Below are 19,436 nucleotides of genomic sequence, written 5' to 3'. Positions count from 1 at the left end.
GTAAATAAGATTGTAAAAATAAGGCTGTAAGTCTCACACTCCTGTAGAATGCTGAGAAGCTCACTGTTATTTAAAAAATAGTTCTTTATTATTCCATATTGTAAATCTTCCTAGAAAAGTTCATTCCAAGATAACCACAAACAATAATGTAACACTGCCATGGAGCTCTGAGGACATGGACAGAAACTTTCAGGAGCCAAAATAAAAATGAATTGCAACTCTCTTGAGTGTAGTTTATCTAACATATTAACATGCAAAACTGTGTATGCATGTGTGCACATGTGCATACATTCAAACTCACATACACATATATATGTACATACATGCATGCACTCTTATATACCCTCAAGCCTTTTGAAAGGGAATTATTGGTGTGATTCAAAACAAATTAAAAATCAGAAAGATGTGCTTGAAGCCAGTATAGCTGCTCTCTTCAGTGGGGACACAGAAGGATGCTTGCAGACTTGGAACTGCATGAGCACAGGGGAAAGTTGGAGGTCCTCAAAATTCAACCAAATGCCAAAGGGACTTGAAAAGAAAAATCTACACTCACCTTTTAAAATGATCCTTGTTTTCAGGACATCTACATATTCCTTCTTTTTCACTCTGACTAGTTCTCTGTGCCAGTGGATTCATTATGAGAAAATGGAGGTGGGGAGCTGGGTGACTAAGCTCTATGTCTAGGTTGATATAGAGCTCCACCCTCAACAAACATAACATGAGAAGGCTCTAGAAGAAGAGAAGGACCTGAGAAAGTAGTCTCGAAGAAATTGAAAAATTCCTGGGAGACATCAGAAAAATGGTGCTATAGGTTACTATGAGAACCCATCAAGCCACAGTAATACTGAAAGTGTTGAGAAAAACTAAAAAGCCTGAGAGGTGTCAGAACTCTGGGCAGTAGTCACAGGGTATTTACTCAAGCGAGGAGAAAGCTGGTGGAGGGAAAGGTACTTCCCAACATGACAGGGCATTGTTCCCACCCCTTCCCACATGCCTCTTTTACGATGGGCCTGAGGAAGACAGCCTGTGCTTCTACTGTGGGACTTTGATGGCGGACTGTAGAAGGAGCAGTGGCTGTGTGTCACAGGGCTCTGTTCTGCCCTCATGGCTACCTTGTACATTTGTTTCATCTTTCTCGGACCTTACTCGCTTGTGCAGAAAAGCAATTCCAACTAGTCAGAGGTTGCTGTTGGACTGGAAGTTGGGTGGAGAAAGGATGCAGGGGTGATCCTAAGAAAATGAAACATCAGGCATGGGGAGATATGGCCTCTGCTGGCTGTCCTGTCCTGGGCAGAGATGCAGCTGTAGCTAGTTCCACCTTGTCTCTTGCAGCCACCCACCTGGGCAAGCTCTCCTTGGAAAGGATCACAGAGCACCTAAGGGCCAGAGCCAATGGACCAGCTGTTACCTGTATGCCCTGGGTCCCAAAGGCCCCCAGTCTTTTTTGCGTCTTCAGTGTCTTGCAGAGCTACATCTCCTTCACACCCTTCCTCCTCACCACAACATGCCTCCCTTTCCTGTATCTCAATCTCATAATGACCAGTTTCTCACCCTGATGCCATACTTCTCTTAGGACCAATGCATAGCTGGTCATGGTATTTCATTACCCTCCCTTGATCTCAACCCAGTATTTACACTCTACTCCGTATCAGAATGTTACTCTCCCTACTAAGTCACTGGACTGCCAGATGCACCTCTCACATCCATGCTTAATACTGTGCTCAGAGCACTTAATCCCAAACCCACTGCACCCTGTCCTGGGGTATGTTTGTCTATCCCAGCAGCTCTGGTTGGTTGGCCCCTTCTCTCACTGCAGTCCCAAGCATGGTCTACTCAGTCCGCCAGCTGCAACTTTCTCTCAAGCATAGCCTTACATGGAGGTGCCCACCCCGCCTGCCCCCTGCCATTGTCTTTCAAGGACATTTTCCTTTCCACCCACCACAGGATTCTTTCTAGTTGACCCTACAAGTTTGTGTGTGTAGAAGCTATGGGGTACAAAGTCTATGATGTCCAAGAGAAGCTGGAAATAAGATCTGTGCACATAGGGTGCCAAGATACTGGGACAAATGTAATTCTGGGTGTGTTTGAGGGTGTTTGAGATGTAATTAATATTTAAGTTAAGGGGCTTGGGAGATAGCTGAGCAGTTAGGGTTATTTGCTACTTAAGCAGAAGAGATACGTGGGCCTAAGACCACAAAGTCCAACTCCCTAGAGCTTACCAAAAAAGCTAGGTGTGGCTATGCACATCTTTAATCCCAGTCCACAGAGGTGAAGACAGGAGGGAGAATCATAAGGGACAGATGACCAAAAGAGCAGCTCTGGAATGGAGACCCCACCTAAAGGAAATATGCAGTTGAGCTGTACAGAAGTACACCCAACATTCTCCTCTGGCCTCCATGGGTACACACTCTTGCATAGACCAAGAGCCTTGGCAATGACCTGTAATGTTTGGGGGACATCAGTGACCTCCCTGGCCAACAATTCACCGGATGGTATCGCATCTCTGGCATTGAAATTTTTCCCAGTAACAATCTACGGCTTCTGGATGCATCATTGTCTGAAAGAGGAGGCTTCCATATGGCTTATTCATGCCCTCTTAAATTTTGACTAACCCTCTCCCCATCCTTCCTTTACTCAATTTCTTCTCCTGACCTCACTTAGGCCATTTTACCCCCAATAATCTGTTCGTCTACTTACATATATACAATACCATCTCCTTAAGTCCTCCCCTCTCCTTCGTTCCGTATAGCCCCTTTCTAGCTTGCTGGCCTCTGTTACCAATTTTTACCCCATCTCACATAAAAGTCTAAACAATTGTAACTAGGATCCACATATAAGAGAGAACATATGGTGTTTAGCTTTCTGGGCCTTAGTTACCTCACTTAGTTTAATTCTTTCCAGTTCCATCCATTTCCCTACAAATTTCATAATTGCATTTTTCTTTAGTGTTGAATAGAACGCCATTGTATAATCTTCATTATCCATTCATCAGATGAGGGACATCTAGGGTTATTTCATTTCTTAGCTATTGAGCAGCAATAAATATGTATGTACAAGAATCTCTAAGGTAGTGAGAAGAGTCCTTAGGATATATGTCTGGGAGTGGTATATCTGGGTCATATGGTAAATCTATTTTTATCAGTCTCAGGAACATCCACATTGATTTCCACAATGGCTGTACGAGTTTACATTCTCACCAACAGTGTAGAAGTGTTCCTCTTTTTCCACATTCTTGCCAGCATTTATTGTCATTTGTTTTCCTGATGATAGCCATTCTCACAGGAGTAAGATAGAATCTCATAGTAGGCTTGGTTTGCATTTATATTTGTTTTTACCACCACACACACACATGCACACACACATACACACACACGTGTTCACACACACTCACCATTAATTGATAATAACTCGCTACTATGTAGCATACTGCTGCTGCTGCTTCTATATATATTTTTTGAGGTAGTGTCTTACTCTAGTTCAGGCTGACCTGGAATTCACTATATAGTCTCAAGGTTTCTTTTTGTAAATGAAAAAAAGTTCCTATCCCCTATTCTTTAAAAGTACTGTTACATGTAATCCTTCACTTCCAGCTCTCCTGACTTGCACATCATTATGTACATCCTATTTCTGTAACCTTCAACCCTACTCATTAAACAATACTGTAGCAGACAGCTTCAGGTTCACTGAGATGAACTTTCAGACCAGACACAGTTATGGAGAAAGGGATATTTATTGAAGGTTACAGATCCAGGGGAAGTTCCACAATGGCAGAAGAAACTGGCCTGCCTTCACAGGTCCAAGCAGAGAGAGAGAAGTACAAACCTAAAGGTCAAAAACCAAATAGCACATTTTAGGAACTCCAGCTAGGCACACTTTGCATATCTTTAGATTGAAATGTGAAACCCACCACCACACCTTAAGATCCACCCAGTGACATTGCCTCCAACCAGGTGGCTGCAGACTACAAACAAATAAGCAACTGAATATATTGGGGGCCATCTATTCTATTCAAACCACCACAAATACCATGATTGCTCTACACCTCAATTATATCTAGGTATATTATTTCATTGTTCCTTTCTTGGAAAGATCAACTTTTAGGAAGTCCTTTTCAGTAAAAGTTTATTATTCCTAGTTTTTGACTCCCTAAAATCAAGTTTTAAATTCACTTTTACTCTAAGATATATTTTATCTGGAAACTCAATTTGGTATTAATAGAGAGGAGAGGTTTTTTTTTTGGTTCACAGTTTCAGGTGGATTTCAGTCCCTTGTGGCAGGAGGGCAAGGTAACCAGGGCACTTTTGTCCTTGATAGTGGGAGCACAACCACAGACTTCTTCCATAGCAGGAGCTAGGAGCAAGTATAACTTTCAAGGCCAGACCCTAGTGCCTTACTTCCACCAGCTATGCTTCACGGCCTCTGAACTAGTGCCACAGGCTATGGACTGAGCATTCCGAGCATGGCTCTATGAGGGGCATCTCAGATAGATTCATCCTACGTATTCCTCCTCAAATTTCCGTCATTGCTTCTGAACCATTAGCTCTTGTGCAACCCTTGTCATTTGAAGAGTTAGCTGTAATTTTTTTTCTCTGAATGCTTTAAATTTTCTTTCTTTCTTTATGTGTATGTTTGTATGTGTATGGGTGCATGCATGACACAGCATATGGGGAGGTCAGAGGACCACTAGATGTTTGTGCTTCTGTGCCCCCTTCTTTGAAACAGGGTGTCTTGTCATTCCAAATGAATGCCAGACTCTGCCCCACAAGCTTCTCCTGGCACCTTCTTCCAATATTGTAGGTACATTAGAACCACACATGCATCTGGCTTTATGTGGATGTTGAAAAACTGAACTCTTGTCATCAGACTGCAAGCAAGTGCCTTTAACTGCTGAGCCATATCTTCAGCCCTTCTCTGTGTGTTTGTAACATTGTCTCTTTGTCTTTGCTGTTTTTACATTTCTTCTGTAGCAACAAGACTGTGGTTTCTTGTTACTTGTTTAAAATTTTTATTATTTTAAAATCTTTTGCTTCTCATTGGAAGCATTATGATACTCTATATTGAAATGTTTAATTTCAAAACTATTTTTATTCAAATGTTCTCCCTTAGTAGCTTATTTTGATGTCTTTTGATGACTTTTGGTTGTGAATATTAATCTGTGTTTTCCCTTTGTTTTTATTGGAAATGAGGTGATTTTCTGTTTGGGACAATTTTTTTCCTTTTCATGTGTTGGTTTTATAAAGGGGTGGGTCAGATTTATTACTTTGCCAGTAACCTGATATTAATTCAACTTATCTGATGTTGTTAGTCTTTTCCCATCTAAAGCTTACCTTATATTTGGTTGTCCTTCATTGTTCTAGTCTCAATCTTGTTTGGGGGGGGGGGTTGTCTACTTTTAGATGTTTAAAAATTCCTCTATTTCCTGGAAGCCCAGGGATGACTCCACAAGTAGATTTAATGCAGAGTCCAAGTGACAGCTCACTAAATAGCCTGGAGGATTCTTGCTCCACTCCACCTCACTGCAACACCTGATCCCTTCTGAGTCTTCAGTCTATGGATATCATTACTAAGGTACCTCCTGGCCATAAACTACCGAGGTTCTGACACTAAACTCCTAGAAGCACCTTATATCATTACTCTGACTCCACATCATGTGATCATTTCTGTTCTTTTCTAGTCTGGAAGTACATTCACGGTAAGTATGCCATTGAAAAAGCCCCCTCTGCCAGGCATGGTGATGCACGCCTTTAATCCCAGCGCTGGGGAGGCAAAGGTAGGAGGATTGCCATGAGTGCAAGACCACTCTGAGACTACATAGTGAATTCCAGGTCAGCCTCAGCTACAGCAAGACCCTCAAAAAACAACAAAAAAAAAAAAAAGGAAAATAAAGCCCCCCTCCACCCGCTGTACCACCTGGAAAGATCTCTGGTGGAATGACTCAGGCCTGCAGTGCCACATGATTAAAGTTTTACTACAAAGCACTTTTAACCAGTTTTCAGTCAGCCTAGCAGGAAATAGTGTGCAGTGCATTCAGTCAAAGCCCAGTGCTCCCCAGTTGTGGTTCTTCTGAAAGTAGGTCTGATTCTGAGGCAGCACCTGTGGCCTGATCTCGTCCACACCCATAGGTGTGCTGCCACTTCTTATGCTGAGCACCAACTTCCAGCATGGCTGTGCAGTGCTCTGTTTGGTCTGAATCTTAGCTGTGACAGTGTCCAAGTTCTTTATCTTGAGGGTCCTGATTGTTGCAAATACCAAATAGTGTAGCTTTAGCATTTAGTAGACAGTAAATATTGGAGGAGATGAGAATGGTCCACGATATGTATTTATTACAATGTAATATTGAAACCCATTAGCTTATATGTGGAATTAAAGACATAATTGATTCATTTTTGAAAGCCACTAGCACTACTACTTTCCCAGTCCTGTGGAAGATCTTAGTAGAGAGAGGGCTGATACATAGGCAGGGACTTCCTGTCCCCTCAAGCATTGTGTTTACTCCCAACAGCAGCCAGGAAACTGAGCAATGCATATGAGTATATCATCTGAGGATTTTTAAGCCAAATTGATTGATAGGGGACATATTGCCACATGACATATGTGTAGATTAATTATATGATGACATATTTATCTGCCCTTGTTAAGACACTTTTAGATATGACAGTAAAATAAGGCTTGTTTTTTAAAAAGGAGTACCTCCAATTCAGAGAAACTGTGTGCACATAAATATTCCAAAGTGAGCAATTAACCCTGAAAATGAACTGAGCAGTTGTTGCAGAGTATTTTCATAATGGATAAAAAAACCTCACATACCAGTGCTCTTCTTTTTCTCTGAAATCAGAAAACTGGATACATAGAAATGTCAGTCATTACATCTTCAACAATTCATAAGCATGATTCAGATCATTACAAGTTTCTTGCTTTTTACAAATCCAAATTCAGAGAAAAATATCATTACATATTTATTTACAACTTTTATTGTAGCTTCATATTGGTGAAAAGAGTTTTAGAAAGGAATGAGACCCATGTTTTGGTGATGTCGTTAGCAGGACTTAGAAGGCTTCATTGGGATGATATTTCCATGTAAATTCCTCTGTCTCAGCTATGAGAATTTTTTTTTCCCCACAAATCAAACTGACTTAGTACTTTTGGTACTTAGTACTTTTAGGAAGATGTTTTCTCTCTTCTTTTTCCTTTGTGCACCAATGCTCTTTGTGATAAACACAAAATAGAAAAATGAATTTTTTAAGTGCTATTTTTGTCTTTTATCAGTTCTTAGGTAGGTTGTAAATAAGGCAGTTGTAAGGCCAGTATTGGCATGCATTTTTAAGGTTGTGCCTGTAAATAATGCCAAATATACAATGGCTAAGTTTTATATTTTCAAACTTTAACAAAAAATTTTAAGTACAAAAGCAAAGCTAATTTGATTTTGTATCTTTGTAATTCTTTTATATAAGCAAATTCCCTAGGTAAAAACCATCCTTTGACATATCACATTCATTAACTTAGACACTGTGACCATCTTCTGCAACAGGGCTAATTCTAGTCTCTTGTCATCATTTAGCAAAGAATACTCCTGCGATGCTCATGTAAGTCTTGATGAAAATTCAAGAACTTCAAATTTAACTGGGAAACCAAGTTTGAGAATGAACATTCAAGAGTCATGCCAGGTACTCAAGAGACTTCCTGTGGCTCCTTCAGTCAATGCAATGGATGGTTATGATATTTTCTGTGAGTGTAATAAAGTGTAGATATTATTCTGTGGCTGGCTTTTATTAAACTTGTCACAAAGGTTAGACATAGATTCACATTATGTGATTTGTATTGATTGTCAACCTGACAGTATAGGGCCTGGCATCCCTCATGAAATGACATGCTTGTAAGGAGCTATCTTGAGTGGATTAACTGAGGTGGGGACCACTTTGTGGTGGTGCTGCTCCTCAGGCTGGGGTACTGGGCTGTGAAAGCTGGTGGAGCGGCAGCGTTTATTGCTCTCTGCTTCTTCAGTACGCTGAATGTGACCAGTTGCCTCAAGCTCCTGCCACCATGACCTGCCCCACTTGATGGACTGTAACTTTGAACTGTGATCCAAAGTAAACTGTTCTTTCCTTAAGTTTCTTTTTTCAGATATTAGTTGTAGCAACCAGAAGAGTAACTAATACAGTTCAGCTTTCCTTCAGCTATATAGCAGGCCTTTGTGTAAATGTGGCTCACTGGATCTATTATCCCCTTTAGATGAATTCATTTAGATCACATTCATGCTTAAAGAAGCATCTATGTACAAGTGGTTTGCAGGTCAAAATGGAAAGAACAGGTCTTGCCCAAAAGACATGGAAGTCAAAATGAAGAGAATAAATAAGTAAAAACTTGTTCTAAGTAAACAAAGCCATTATGACAATCATGTTGTATAGAAAAATCTCCCCCATTACATTCCAGTTTACAAGCAGGGACATGAGAATCCTGAACTGGCACTGAGAAGCAATGCCCTTCTTAAAGACATATTCTGTGTTCTTTGGTACTAATGGGCTCAGGAGACAGGCTGTGGGGGAAATGTACAGGGAGAAACAGGTCAAATACACAGGAGAGAATAGAATGGGATAAGAGAGCAAGTATTATTCGGGGTCAGATTTAACTTTGGTTTGAAGTTCAGCTGAGTAAACATTAATACTTCAAACTTGGTGAGCCTTAGTCTCTCCATCTGTAAAATGGGGATATTTTATACCCACTTCACTTTACTGAAGAGGTCCAATAACCATGATGCATCCCAAACTTGCTACAAAGTAAGACAGTTAATGAGCATTCTTGGCAAGTTCTCTAAGTCTCAAAGCAAGTCTCTCACTCAACAGAGAATTTTAACAGTCTTAAATTAAAGAAGTTGAATAAGTCACCCAGAATCACACATCTAAGAGTGGTATTAGGATTAAAGTCACAGTTATCTGCTACTCTAACAATTGAGGAAGACATTAAAGGAAATTTAATACATATGCCACAAAATACATCATTTTAAAGCATACATCTCCATGTTCTTAATATATTCAACACCCTGTGCTTGTCAAGCATAGTGGCACATGCCTTTAATCGCAGCCCTTGGAAGGCAGAGGTAGAAGGATTGCTGTGAGCTCAAGGCTATCCTGGGAATACAGAGTGAGCTACAGGTCAGCCTGGGCTAGAGTGAGACCCTGCCCCAAAGAAAAACAACACCAAATAAATAATCCTGTGCACACATCACTAATGTCTAATTTCCAATGTTTCTAATCCCTAAAAGTAACATTTTTCTATGACCAGTCATTTTCACATCACCTTCTCTCCCATCTAATCCACTTTCTGTCTCTAGGGATTTCCCCATATGGATAATTTTTATAATGGGATTTTACAATTATGTGAACTTTATGCTTAGTTTTTTACATATAATGCTTTCAACATTTATCCCTTCTAGTTGCTAAATAATATTCCATTGTATGGTTATAATACATCTTGGCTATTTGGCTATCCACTCATCTGTTGGTAGATATCAGAATTATTTTCACTTTTGGTGGTTAAAACAATGAAGCCATGAACTTGCATGTTTTGAAATGACAGGGTTTTTACTTTTCTTGGGTATATGCCTCAGAGTGACATTTCTGGGTCATATGGTACAATATATCTGAAAGGTCCATGTGTTGCAGGCTTGGTTCCTAGCTTGTGATGCTATTTGGAGACTGTGGAGGTCTTTGAGGACATGTCCTCAAATAGGATTGTATGACCAGGGTCTCTTTGTCCCTGGCTTGCTCAGCTGCCAGAAGCAGCTTGCTCCACTTGCTCCCCACCTGTGCACCCCACCTGTGCTCCCCACTATGACACACTCAGTGCCTCACTGCAGGCTAAAAAGCAGTGGGTTAAGCCAAACGTCCAGAACTCACAGCCATAGTAAACCTTTCCCCATTTGAAGTTGGCTGCCTAAGAACTTTGTTCCAGTTAGAGAAAGCCAACCTGTTGCAGTAATTGTGTTGAATGCTTTGAAGAAGCTTCTGCTGTATTTCTGAATAAGCAGTGTATAAGGCTCTGGTGTTGCACTTAATTTCTATCATAGGAATCCCAGCAAGTGTGTCTTGTTTTTAATCAGGACAGGTGATGGTCAGTCCCATTTTAGGTGCTGATTTACCATTGGTATAGTGTCAGAGAATTGTGTGTTCATATCTGCAGTACATTGAAATTGGTTTTCTTTCTGGTGTTACATTGTCAGAGTTAATTGTTTGTTCCATTGGTCCCTTATCTGATACATGATGTATGACATTTTCTCCATTTTTTTGCATTCCTTCTTGCTTTCCTGGTACTGTCACCTGTGGCCAAATGACTTTCCCCATGATCTACTTGTCATTACATCTGTTTTCTCTCTGATTTCTTATGCTCCTAGAGCCATCTAATTTTTTTCAGTTCTTTTCATACTACCCATAATCTAAACAAGATTAGCTGTGCCAGGCACTTGCTACTGCATCTGACATATCATAGAGTATCTATGAATCTAACTTCCTTCTTTCCTTGCTCAGAAAGCCAGGGAGAAGAGGAGGAAAAGATCATGACATCAAAATAAAAGAGAGACTGATTGAGATGGGGAGGGGATATGATGGAGAATGGAGTTTCAAAGGGGAAAGTACGGGGAGGGGTATTACCATAGGTTATTTTTTATAATCATGGAACTTGTTAATAAAAATTTGGGGAAAAAAAAGAAAGCCAGGGAGAAAAGGAGCTTTGGTGAACAAATATCTGAACTCAGAAAATTAAGAGAAAATGTAAGTGAGGAGAAAGGAGAAGGTTGTAGAGTGAAGTGAAAAACCATGACAATGATCAGATGCAGGGCCAAGGTACACACAGCTCTCACCATTTCCCAGATCTGATCCTTTGCAGAATAGAGCGAGGAGCAAGACAAGTCAACTTGTGATACAGCTGGGGACCAGTCACATATTTGACAAGGGACTAATAGAACAATTAAAGGACTCTTACACCTTAACTTTAAAAGAACTAACCAATTGCAAAATGGGACAGATGTGAACATCTATTTCTCTGAAGCTATAGGAATGGCCAGTACATCAAAATAAGTAGACCAGGACAAAGGAAATTAGAGATTTTCTTAGGATTTTGAATCTGCAAGGTTTTAAACTGTAAAATGATGAGATATGGATGAAAACATGAATAAAGTTGCACCATTGTTTTTCCACCACAGTAAAAACACAACCAGTCATGATTCCTCAAGTCTGCATGCCAGATATTCCCACAGAAAAGTCAAAGGTGAGCAGGCATCAATGAGATTGTGTGGCCCCTGCAGGTGCCAGCATACAGTGAGATGTCCTGGAGTGGCTATTTGGCTTCTGACATCCAAAATCGGTGTTGAGTGGAGGCTGCAACAAGTACTAGAATGCTCTCACATTTCCAGAGTGATCCTGAGGGTGGCTTGGGTATGTTTTTGGCTGCTCTGATTCTGCCTGTGTTCCTCCTAGCTGTCTCCCAAAAGTTTCAAAGTTCCCCAGGACACCTTTCCTAGAAATACATATCATAAATTTCTGGTGAAATACCAAGAATAGATTCTGTTATTTGCCACTAATATTGTGACCCACATTTAACCTCGAACATGTGGTGAAATAACTTTTCTCCTTGTGCATCTGTTTCTGACAGACTTGAAAACAGTGGTTGCTTTGGCCTCAGACATTTGTTACTACAATCAGAGGGGAGGGTGCTACTGACACCCCCACTGGATAGGGTCAGGGATGCAGCAAAATGGCCTAGGAGCACAGGAGAGTCCTCCTCAACAAAGGATCAGCTGACCCAATGGCACTCAGAGTGCACAGAGTCAATAGAGCTGCTCTGGGGTAACTGCAGTCAGAATTCCCAACTTGGTTGTCACCCACCATGTATCCAAAATTGTAACTGGCAAGAGGGAATTTGATGAAGGAATGGATGATGAGAAAAAGCAGTATGCATTGCTAAATGCTGCCATGCAGAAGTGGGTGGAAAGAAAATTCCCCTTCCTGTGAATTTGTCCTTCATAGGATTTCTTGCCTTCCCAATCCACTGAATGTTAGAGACAGATGGTTGTCTCTTTGGCCTTTTTCCTTTCTTCTCTTTGATAGCATGCACATCACAGTGACTAACAGGGGCATACACACCACAGACGCTTCCCAGCCCACACTACATACCTGGACTCCCACTTGCCTCCAGCCCCATTGTCATGGCCTGCTTGACTGTTCTTCAAATTCTGTCAGGTCATAGCGCACTCTGCCTGAAAAATTTCAAGACCATGCAGATGAAATCCAAGCTTGTTATGCTTATAATGCAAGGGGACTTGGGAGTTTGCCTCTACCTGGCACCCAACCCAGCTGTGTAAACTTTTCCTTGATCACTGCGTTTCTCTGGGTATGCTGCTTGCTTCCTGCACCTGAAAAGCCCTCCCACTCACTCTCCTCTTGCTGTGGGAGGAGGTATGCTTCTCCTCACTGGTTGTTATGGACAGTGTCCCCTTAATTGAACATCAAGAGCTAGTTATTCAATAAAGCACTAATATGGGGGTTACCATGGAGATACTTTGCAGATGTGGTTAACATCTAGAGACAGTTGATTTTCATGAGGATGATTATCTTATACAATATGGCTGGGCCACATCCAAGCCTTTGAAAGACTGTAAGTGCAAAACAGAGGCTTCCACAAGGTTGATGTTTTCCTGTGAACCGGATACCAGCACAAAGGGGAAGGAGATCAACGCAGAGAAAAATCAACTCCTACCAAATCAGAGAGCCAGAGCCTCAGAGGCCCCCAACACCTCAGCACTGAAGCAGACCAAAAATGAACCCAACATGGCTCAGGGAAATTTTGCGGAAGAGGAGGCGGAAAGAATGTCAGAGTCACATGTTGGGTCATGATTTGCAGAGACATTTATCATACCAATAACTGGGGGCTAACGCCACAATGCACGACCCATTTTCATTAAAAAGGAGAGTCTAATGGGAAGGGGTAGATCACAGATGAGCCTAAATAATGGGACCAAACTGCCTGTATTTACTGAAAAGAAAACTAATAAATTAAATTAAAAAAAAAAAAAAAACAGAGGCTTCCAAAGAACAGAAATGTCCCCTGTGGCCTGTAGCAGTATTGCCCACTAGTGCCCAGTTGCCCTCCTGATAGCCATACCCAAGACACTTCTAGAACTGTGGGATTCTCATTCGAAACACATGGTGCTGGTTCTATGTCATTATTGGAATCTTATTGTATGTACTAGTCCTGCTCCTGACACTCTCTGGCATTCTACACAAAGGAGGAATTATTATAGTGTATATTTTCTCTCTCAAACACATACTCAAACTTCTATATCTTACTCTTTCCTGAGGGAGAAGTAAGACCAATTTAAATAATCAAAGTCCAATATTTAATAGTCTACCTTTTACTTGGGTGGAGTTACTGTATATTGTTTTATAATTTGATATAAGATTGTCATTTTCTTTTGAATCCATACTGAGCATGCACTCATGTTTATAAGTTACCTTTCTCATTGCTGAAACAAAATGCCAGACAAGAAACAACTAAAAAAGGCTTTATATTAGCTCACAGTTGGCAGGAAGAGAGGCCAAGCTTACCCCCCAACATGACCTCTTTTCCTCAGCCAGGCCTTACCTCCTAAAGGTTCTACAGCCTCCCACCCGAACCAAATAGTGCCACCATCTGGAGATGGTGTTCATACCTATGAGACTGTATGGGACATTCCACATTCAAACCACAATAACATGGATGGAACCTTCACCTGCCTTCTCAGGCAAGCTGCTAGTCCTTGCATATGGAGCTGGTTGACTCAAAAGACCTACATTCATTGACCACGTTAGCATTGGCAGGATTGTCATGCCTCTGCAGCAAAGCTGAGACAACATCTTCCTTTTTCACTTCCTAAAATGCTTCTTCCTAGATTTAAACGTTCTAGTGAATAGGATGCAGGCCATGCTCCTCTGTAGTTCACTCACTACTCAGGGTGGAGAGTTAAGGCAACAGGCCCAGGCTGAAGAATCTGATCATAGCAACCAAAGGTCCCAGCAACTGAGAGCCATTTACAACTGAAATGTGGCCACAGGTGGCACCTCAAGTGAGCAGGGGTCTGGTGTGGAGCCAAGGTAAAGTTCTTGTTTGAGAAGGGTCATCTCATTTCTTCAAGAGTTCAGGACCTTCCAGACTCTTCCAAAGCCCAAGGGCAGCAAAGAATTTCCTAAAACTAAGGAAGATACACTGCAAGAAAACCCAGAGATATGTGTGGAAAACTCATATCATGCGATTTTTGGAAGCTGGAAGTGTGACGTATGAAAGAAGGTGACCTGCTTGGTTTCCCCTTCGCCTGCTGTTGATGGTCCTGATATAGTGAGAAAGAGAAGGTTAATAAGGGATTTTGTTCCACTTCTTGGATCATTTATAACTCACTCAAAGCTGGGAAAAATAAGAAAATGTACAGAAAGTAAAGCTTTGGAGGTCATTTGTTCTCAGGAGTCTTTAAGGCCCAGGTTTTCAGGATTCCAGTGGGAAAAATAAGCTAACAAAAATCAAACCACTGGGAGAGGTGTGTGCTTCTCCTTAGGCTTCAGAAGTGGGATTCTTCACAGCACCTCAGAGGAAGCTCTGGCCATATGAAAGGTTCGGGGAGGAACATATGGGAGTATGTTGAGCCTCATAATGGAAAATTTCCCCAACTGAGTTTAAGTGAACATGTTGTATACTCCAGAAAGCTGGCAGAGAGTAACTGGCATACAGGCAAATCCAAAGACAAGATGATTTTTTTTCTCTTCATACTTTTTTCTCTGTGCTACTTCCTCCACAGAATAACACCATCTCTTTGCTTTGCTTCACTGCTGGCTCACAGGGGGTGGTGGTGGGGGAGGCACATGGCTTCTATTTGTGGCAGTCCATTGCTATACAGATCACATGTTTGATCAATCATCTTATGAATCAGGGTGACTATTTGACTTTTGGGGAACCTGGAGCCATCAGATCTCTGAGATGTGATGAGTTCACCTACAGGCGGAGGTAGCAGCTGGCCTGTTTGCTAACAAGATGGCACAGCCTGCAGGAATGGGATACCACTGAGTCTGGGAGCAAAATGAGGAAAGGGGTTATTTTAGAAATAAGTTTCTTTACAAGAAAAAGAGGGCTTCTTTTAAATTTCCTTTTTTAAGCTCTAATTTCTTCTAGGATTTTAGTAGTGGGAATAGCTCACGGATCATATACCAACAATACATGAGTCTGAGCTGCTCTATCACATCAGGCTAGATATTTTGGATAAAGTGCTTGAGTATAGTTTGAGGAAAGGTTTCAACAGAAAGTTCAACTCAACCTTGGAAACAACTTGATGTCCTTGCACGATCCTTCCCTATCCTATCTGGGTAAAAGCTGAAGCACACAGCTCACTGATGCCAGGAGAGGATCTGATTCTCAGAGCAGATCAGGAGCTGGACAATGGCCCTAAAGCAGAAACTGACATCCTGATGAGCCACTGGCTGCTCCTCTCCTGGGACACCTCATTCTTGGCTGACCACAGGCATAACCACTGGTACAAAGACTTGAGTGACAACAGAAAGCTGAGGAGGATTTGGGAATACTGGGTACCTAGAGATATCTTGCAATGTGGAGAAGGGCTGGCAGGTTCTCTTTCTCTCTCCCTACACCTTTAGTTACTGGGCATTCAGGAATGTGCAGGCTGTTAGCTGCCTAAAGGGCGAATATCTGAGATTACACATTTGATCTTTTGCATTGGGAGTCAGAGACTGCAATTACTGGGCCAATATTTCCTCTCCCCAGGAATGGGGTGACAGAGCAGGTGGTGGGAGATGGTAAGAGCATCCATGATCACTATGAGGAATGTTCTATCACTATATTTGTGGAGATGAACTATAAGAACAAACTGAGGGAATGAACTATAGGATGAAATATGTGAATAAATATGGGAAAGAACTATGGGAATATTTCTTGTAGACCTTACAAATAACCTTTTTGAGATTGTTGCAACAACATGCTAAATTTCTTACTTGTAACTTGCCCTGAAGTTGATCTTACAACTGTGTAATTCTCTTGCTTAAAGCAATGTGATTAGGTTTCCTCTGCCATTGTGTACCTTTGGCCTGAACAGCACAGATGACCAATATTGAAAAGAAATGTTTAGAGATGCTGACTGGTCTTAAAATATGCTCTTTGCTCTGTTTCTCCAAGGCCTGGTGGGAGTCTTGACTTTAAGAAAATATACATGCATAAGAAGTGCTGATTGCTCTCACCAACTCTTGGATAATTATCCAAAATACTTCATATGGGTGCAGACGGTGGAGCTCCAAGCAGATGCAGCAGATCTGCATGTCCCTTTGAGGGAAGGCCATGGTGCTGATGGGCAAGAACACTATGATGCCCAAAGCCATCTGAGAACACCTGGAGAACCACCCAGCTCTGGAGAAACTGTTGCCTGATGTCCAGGGGAGTGTGGGCTTTATGTTCAGCAAGAAGGACCTCACTGAGATCAGGGGCATACTGCTGGCCAATAAGGTGCCAGCTTCCACCCACGCTGGTGCCATTGCCCCATGCTAAGTCACTGTGTCTGCCCAGAGCACCAAGCTGGGGCCTGAGAAGACCTCCTTCTTTCAGGCTTTGGGCATTACCACCAAAATCTCCAGTGGCACCAATGAAATTCTGAGTGATGTGCAGCTCATCAAGACTGGAGATAAAGTGGGAGCCAGCAAGACCACCCAGCTGAACATGCTAAACATACCCCCCACCCCCGTCTCCTTTGGGCTGATCATCCAGCAGGTGTTTGACAATGGCAGCATCTACAAACCCGAAGTGCTAGACATCACAGACCATACCCTGCATTCTCGCTTCTTGGTAGGTATCCGCAATGTTGCCAGTGTTTGTCTGCAAATTGGTTACATCAGTTATCCTACCATTGCCTCAGTGCCTCATTCTATCATCGGTGGGTCCACATGAGACCTGGCTTTGTCTGGGGAGATTGAGCACACCTTCCCACTTGCTGAGAAGGTCAAGGCCTTCTTGGCTGACCCATCGGCATTTGTGGCTGCTGCCACTGTGGCCGCCACCACTGCTGTTCCTACTGGCCCTGTGGCCCCAGCCAAGGTGGACACCAAAGAAGAGCTGGAGGAGCCAGATGAGGATATGGAAGCCAGTCTCTTCAACTAATCACCAGAAAGTAACCAAAAGGCCGGCTTTATTTGGAAAACATGGAAATAAAGGCTTACTTCTCCTTTTTTTCAGTACTGATCATAACATTGAAGTCAATGCAGTCAGTAACAATGAGCCCACATATCTGTTGAAGGCAACAAGTGGGTTTAATGTGATTGCTCTTGTGATCAGAGTGCCTGTGTGTTCTGCATCAGCAGAATCCAGCAGGTCATACCCTTAAATCCTTTCATTTAATAAATGTTTAAGGATTAGCCAAAGTCAGAAATTGCTTACTCTTTGCTAATACAAGGTACTACTTATTTACATATTACTAGCTCTTGGATGTTCAATACAAATGCCAATGAAGAAGCCATATATTACCAACACACTACATAATAACATCAGAACAGCAGTGATGTCAGATGCAGCAGGCCTTACTAATGGCTTAAACTAAACTACTCTTCAGTTTTGTTTTGTTTTGTTTTCCTTCAGGAAGTTGCTAGAGGCAGCTAGACCACTCATTGGCTGTGTATACCAGGAGTTAGCTCCCTCACCTCCCAGGCTCTGCTCCTAGAAGCAGCTTGCCCACTTCTGGATCGGAAAGTACTGAGTTTAGTCTTATCTAAATCCAGGATTGTGCCCCCAAACAGGGCAAATGGTGCTCCAGTCATCAGCATATGGTAAACATAGAAGCAGAGGACTTTGGGTGGTCCTTTATTTTATTAATTTATTGTCATACATGTGAAGCATGCGTGGTGTGGTGTGGATATTTGGTGTGCTTTGTAAAATGTATAGCATGTACATGTATATGTACAGATACGTGACACTGCACACATCTGAGGCCAGAGTAGAATATTGGGTATCTTCCACTGTCATTTTTTCATATTGTTTTTTTGAGACAGTGTCTCTCATTGAAACTGGAACTTTCATTTTCAGTTAGACTTTCATTTAATAAATATGTAGCTGGCCAGTAAAGCCCAGTAATTGTCCTACCTGCAGCCCCCATAGGATTTGAGTTGCAGCTATACATAGTCACAATTCAGCTTTTTATATGGCTGGAGATCAAACTCAAACCCTATTAAGCCCTCACCATTGTCAAGGCAGGAAATTCACAGTGAAGGGACCCTCAGGTTTGGTTTGAGCATTCTCTCTCTCTCTCTCTCTCTCATCCCCTCTCTTCTTGGCTTACAGGTGGCTACCTTCCCATTATGTCATCATGTGGCTTTTTATCTGTACACAAACCCTTAGCTTCTCTTCATCTTTGTTCTTGTTTTCTGGAATTTTTAGAATTATAATTATTAATATATGTTAATTGTACAGAACAGTGGGAGACACTGTGTTATTTCCATACAGGTACACTTTGTCCAGCAGTGGTAGGTGAGAACTTGCTACAGTTTGAATATGACTTGAATGTGCTCCTGTAACTCATACATGGAAACCTTTTGTCCAGTGTGATATATTAGGAAGGAGAAATGATCCAACATGTTTAGAGAGGACCTTTGGGCAGTGGTTAGGATTAGATAAGGTTGGAGTAGAGCCCCAAAGATAGAAGCCTGGTTGCTTCATAAGAAAGGGGGATAAGGATATCAGAAGAAATATAAGGTTTTCCTGTGTATTATCTGGGATACCTTATGTTAGCCCAGGACTTAGCAACAAGAAAGCCATCACCAAAGGCCACACCACGGAACTGTCCAATCTTGAACTTAAACCTTCAAAAACACAAGCTAAATAGATGTCTTTCTCTTGTAGGGATATGTTACTAGTAACAGAAAATGGACTGATAAAGAGTGAGTCCAGCCATTATGACTTCTTAATTGCCTCTTTAAAGATCCTACCTACCAATACGGTCATAGTAAGGATTAAGGTTAGTCAATTTTCAGTGAGATTTCCAAATTGAAAAATAAACTGTAAGACATTCTTCCTCCAATCAGAGTGTAGCATGAGCCAAGCTTCAAGGCATGAGGGAGTTAAAATACTGGCAAAAGTGTTACTGAAGTGCCTTTCAAAACAAGGCATATAGCTGCCTTGAATACTAAATCAATCTGTTAAACTGCTTTCCTTGTCAGTTGTTCAAGACCAGGGAACACCTCCTATGACATTTTAGGCATTCTCTATCCAGGTGCTCTTCTTTTGAAAGTTTACATTCTCAGAAGTTAGAGCCCTCAATGACTATGGTCTTACCCTATGCATCTTTTTTAAAAAGTATGTTGTTTTCATTTATATATATATTTAAGAGACTGATAGAGCGAGAGTGAAAGAATGGGCACACAAATGAACTCCAT

General features: G+C 41.6%; 1 pseudogene; it reads left to right on the top strand.

The window, feature by feature from the left end:
• The first annotated feature begins 1,262 nt into the window (after nt 1-1,262).
• On the top strand, nt 1,263-17,172 carry LOC101605294 (annotated as a pseudogene).
• The last annotated feature ends 2,264 nt before the right edge of the window (nt 17,173-19,436 follow it).

This window comes from Jaculus jaculus, chromosome 1, assembly GCF_020740685.1.
Source record: "Jaculus jaculus isolate mJacJac1 chromosome 1, mJacJac1.mat.Y.cur, whole genome shotgun sequence".
In the NCBI taxonomy this organism is placed as follows: Eukaryota; Metazoa; Chordata; class Mammalia; order Rodentia; family Dipodidae; genus Jaculus; species Jaculus jaculus.
This window is presented reverse-complemented; position numbering and strand designations above follow the sequence as displayed.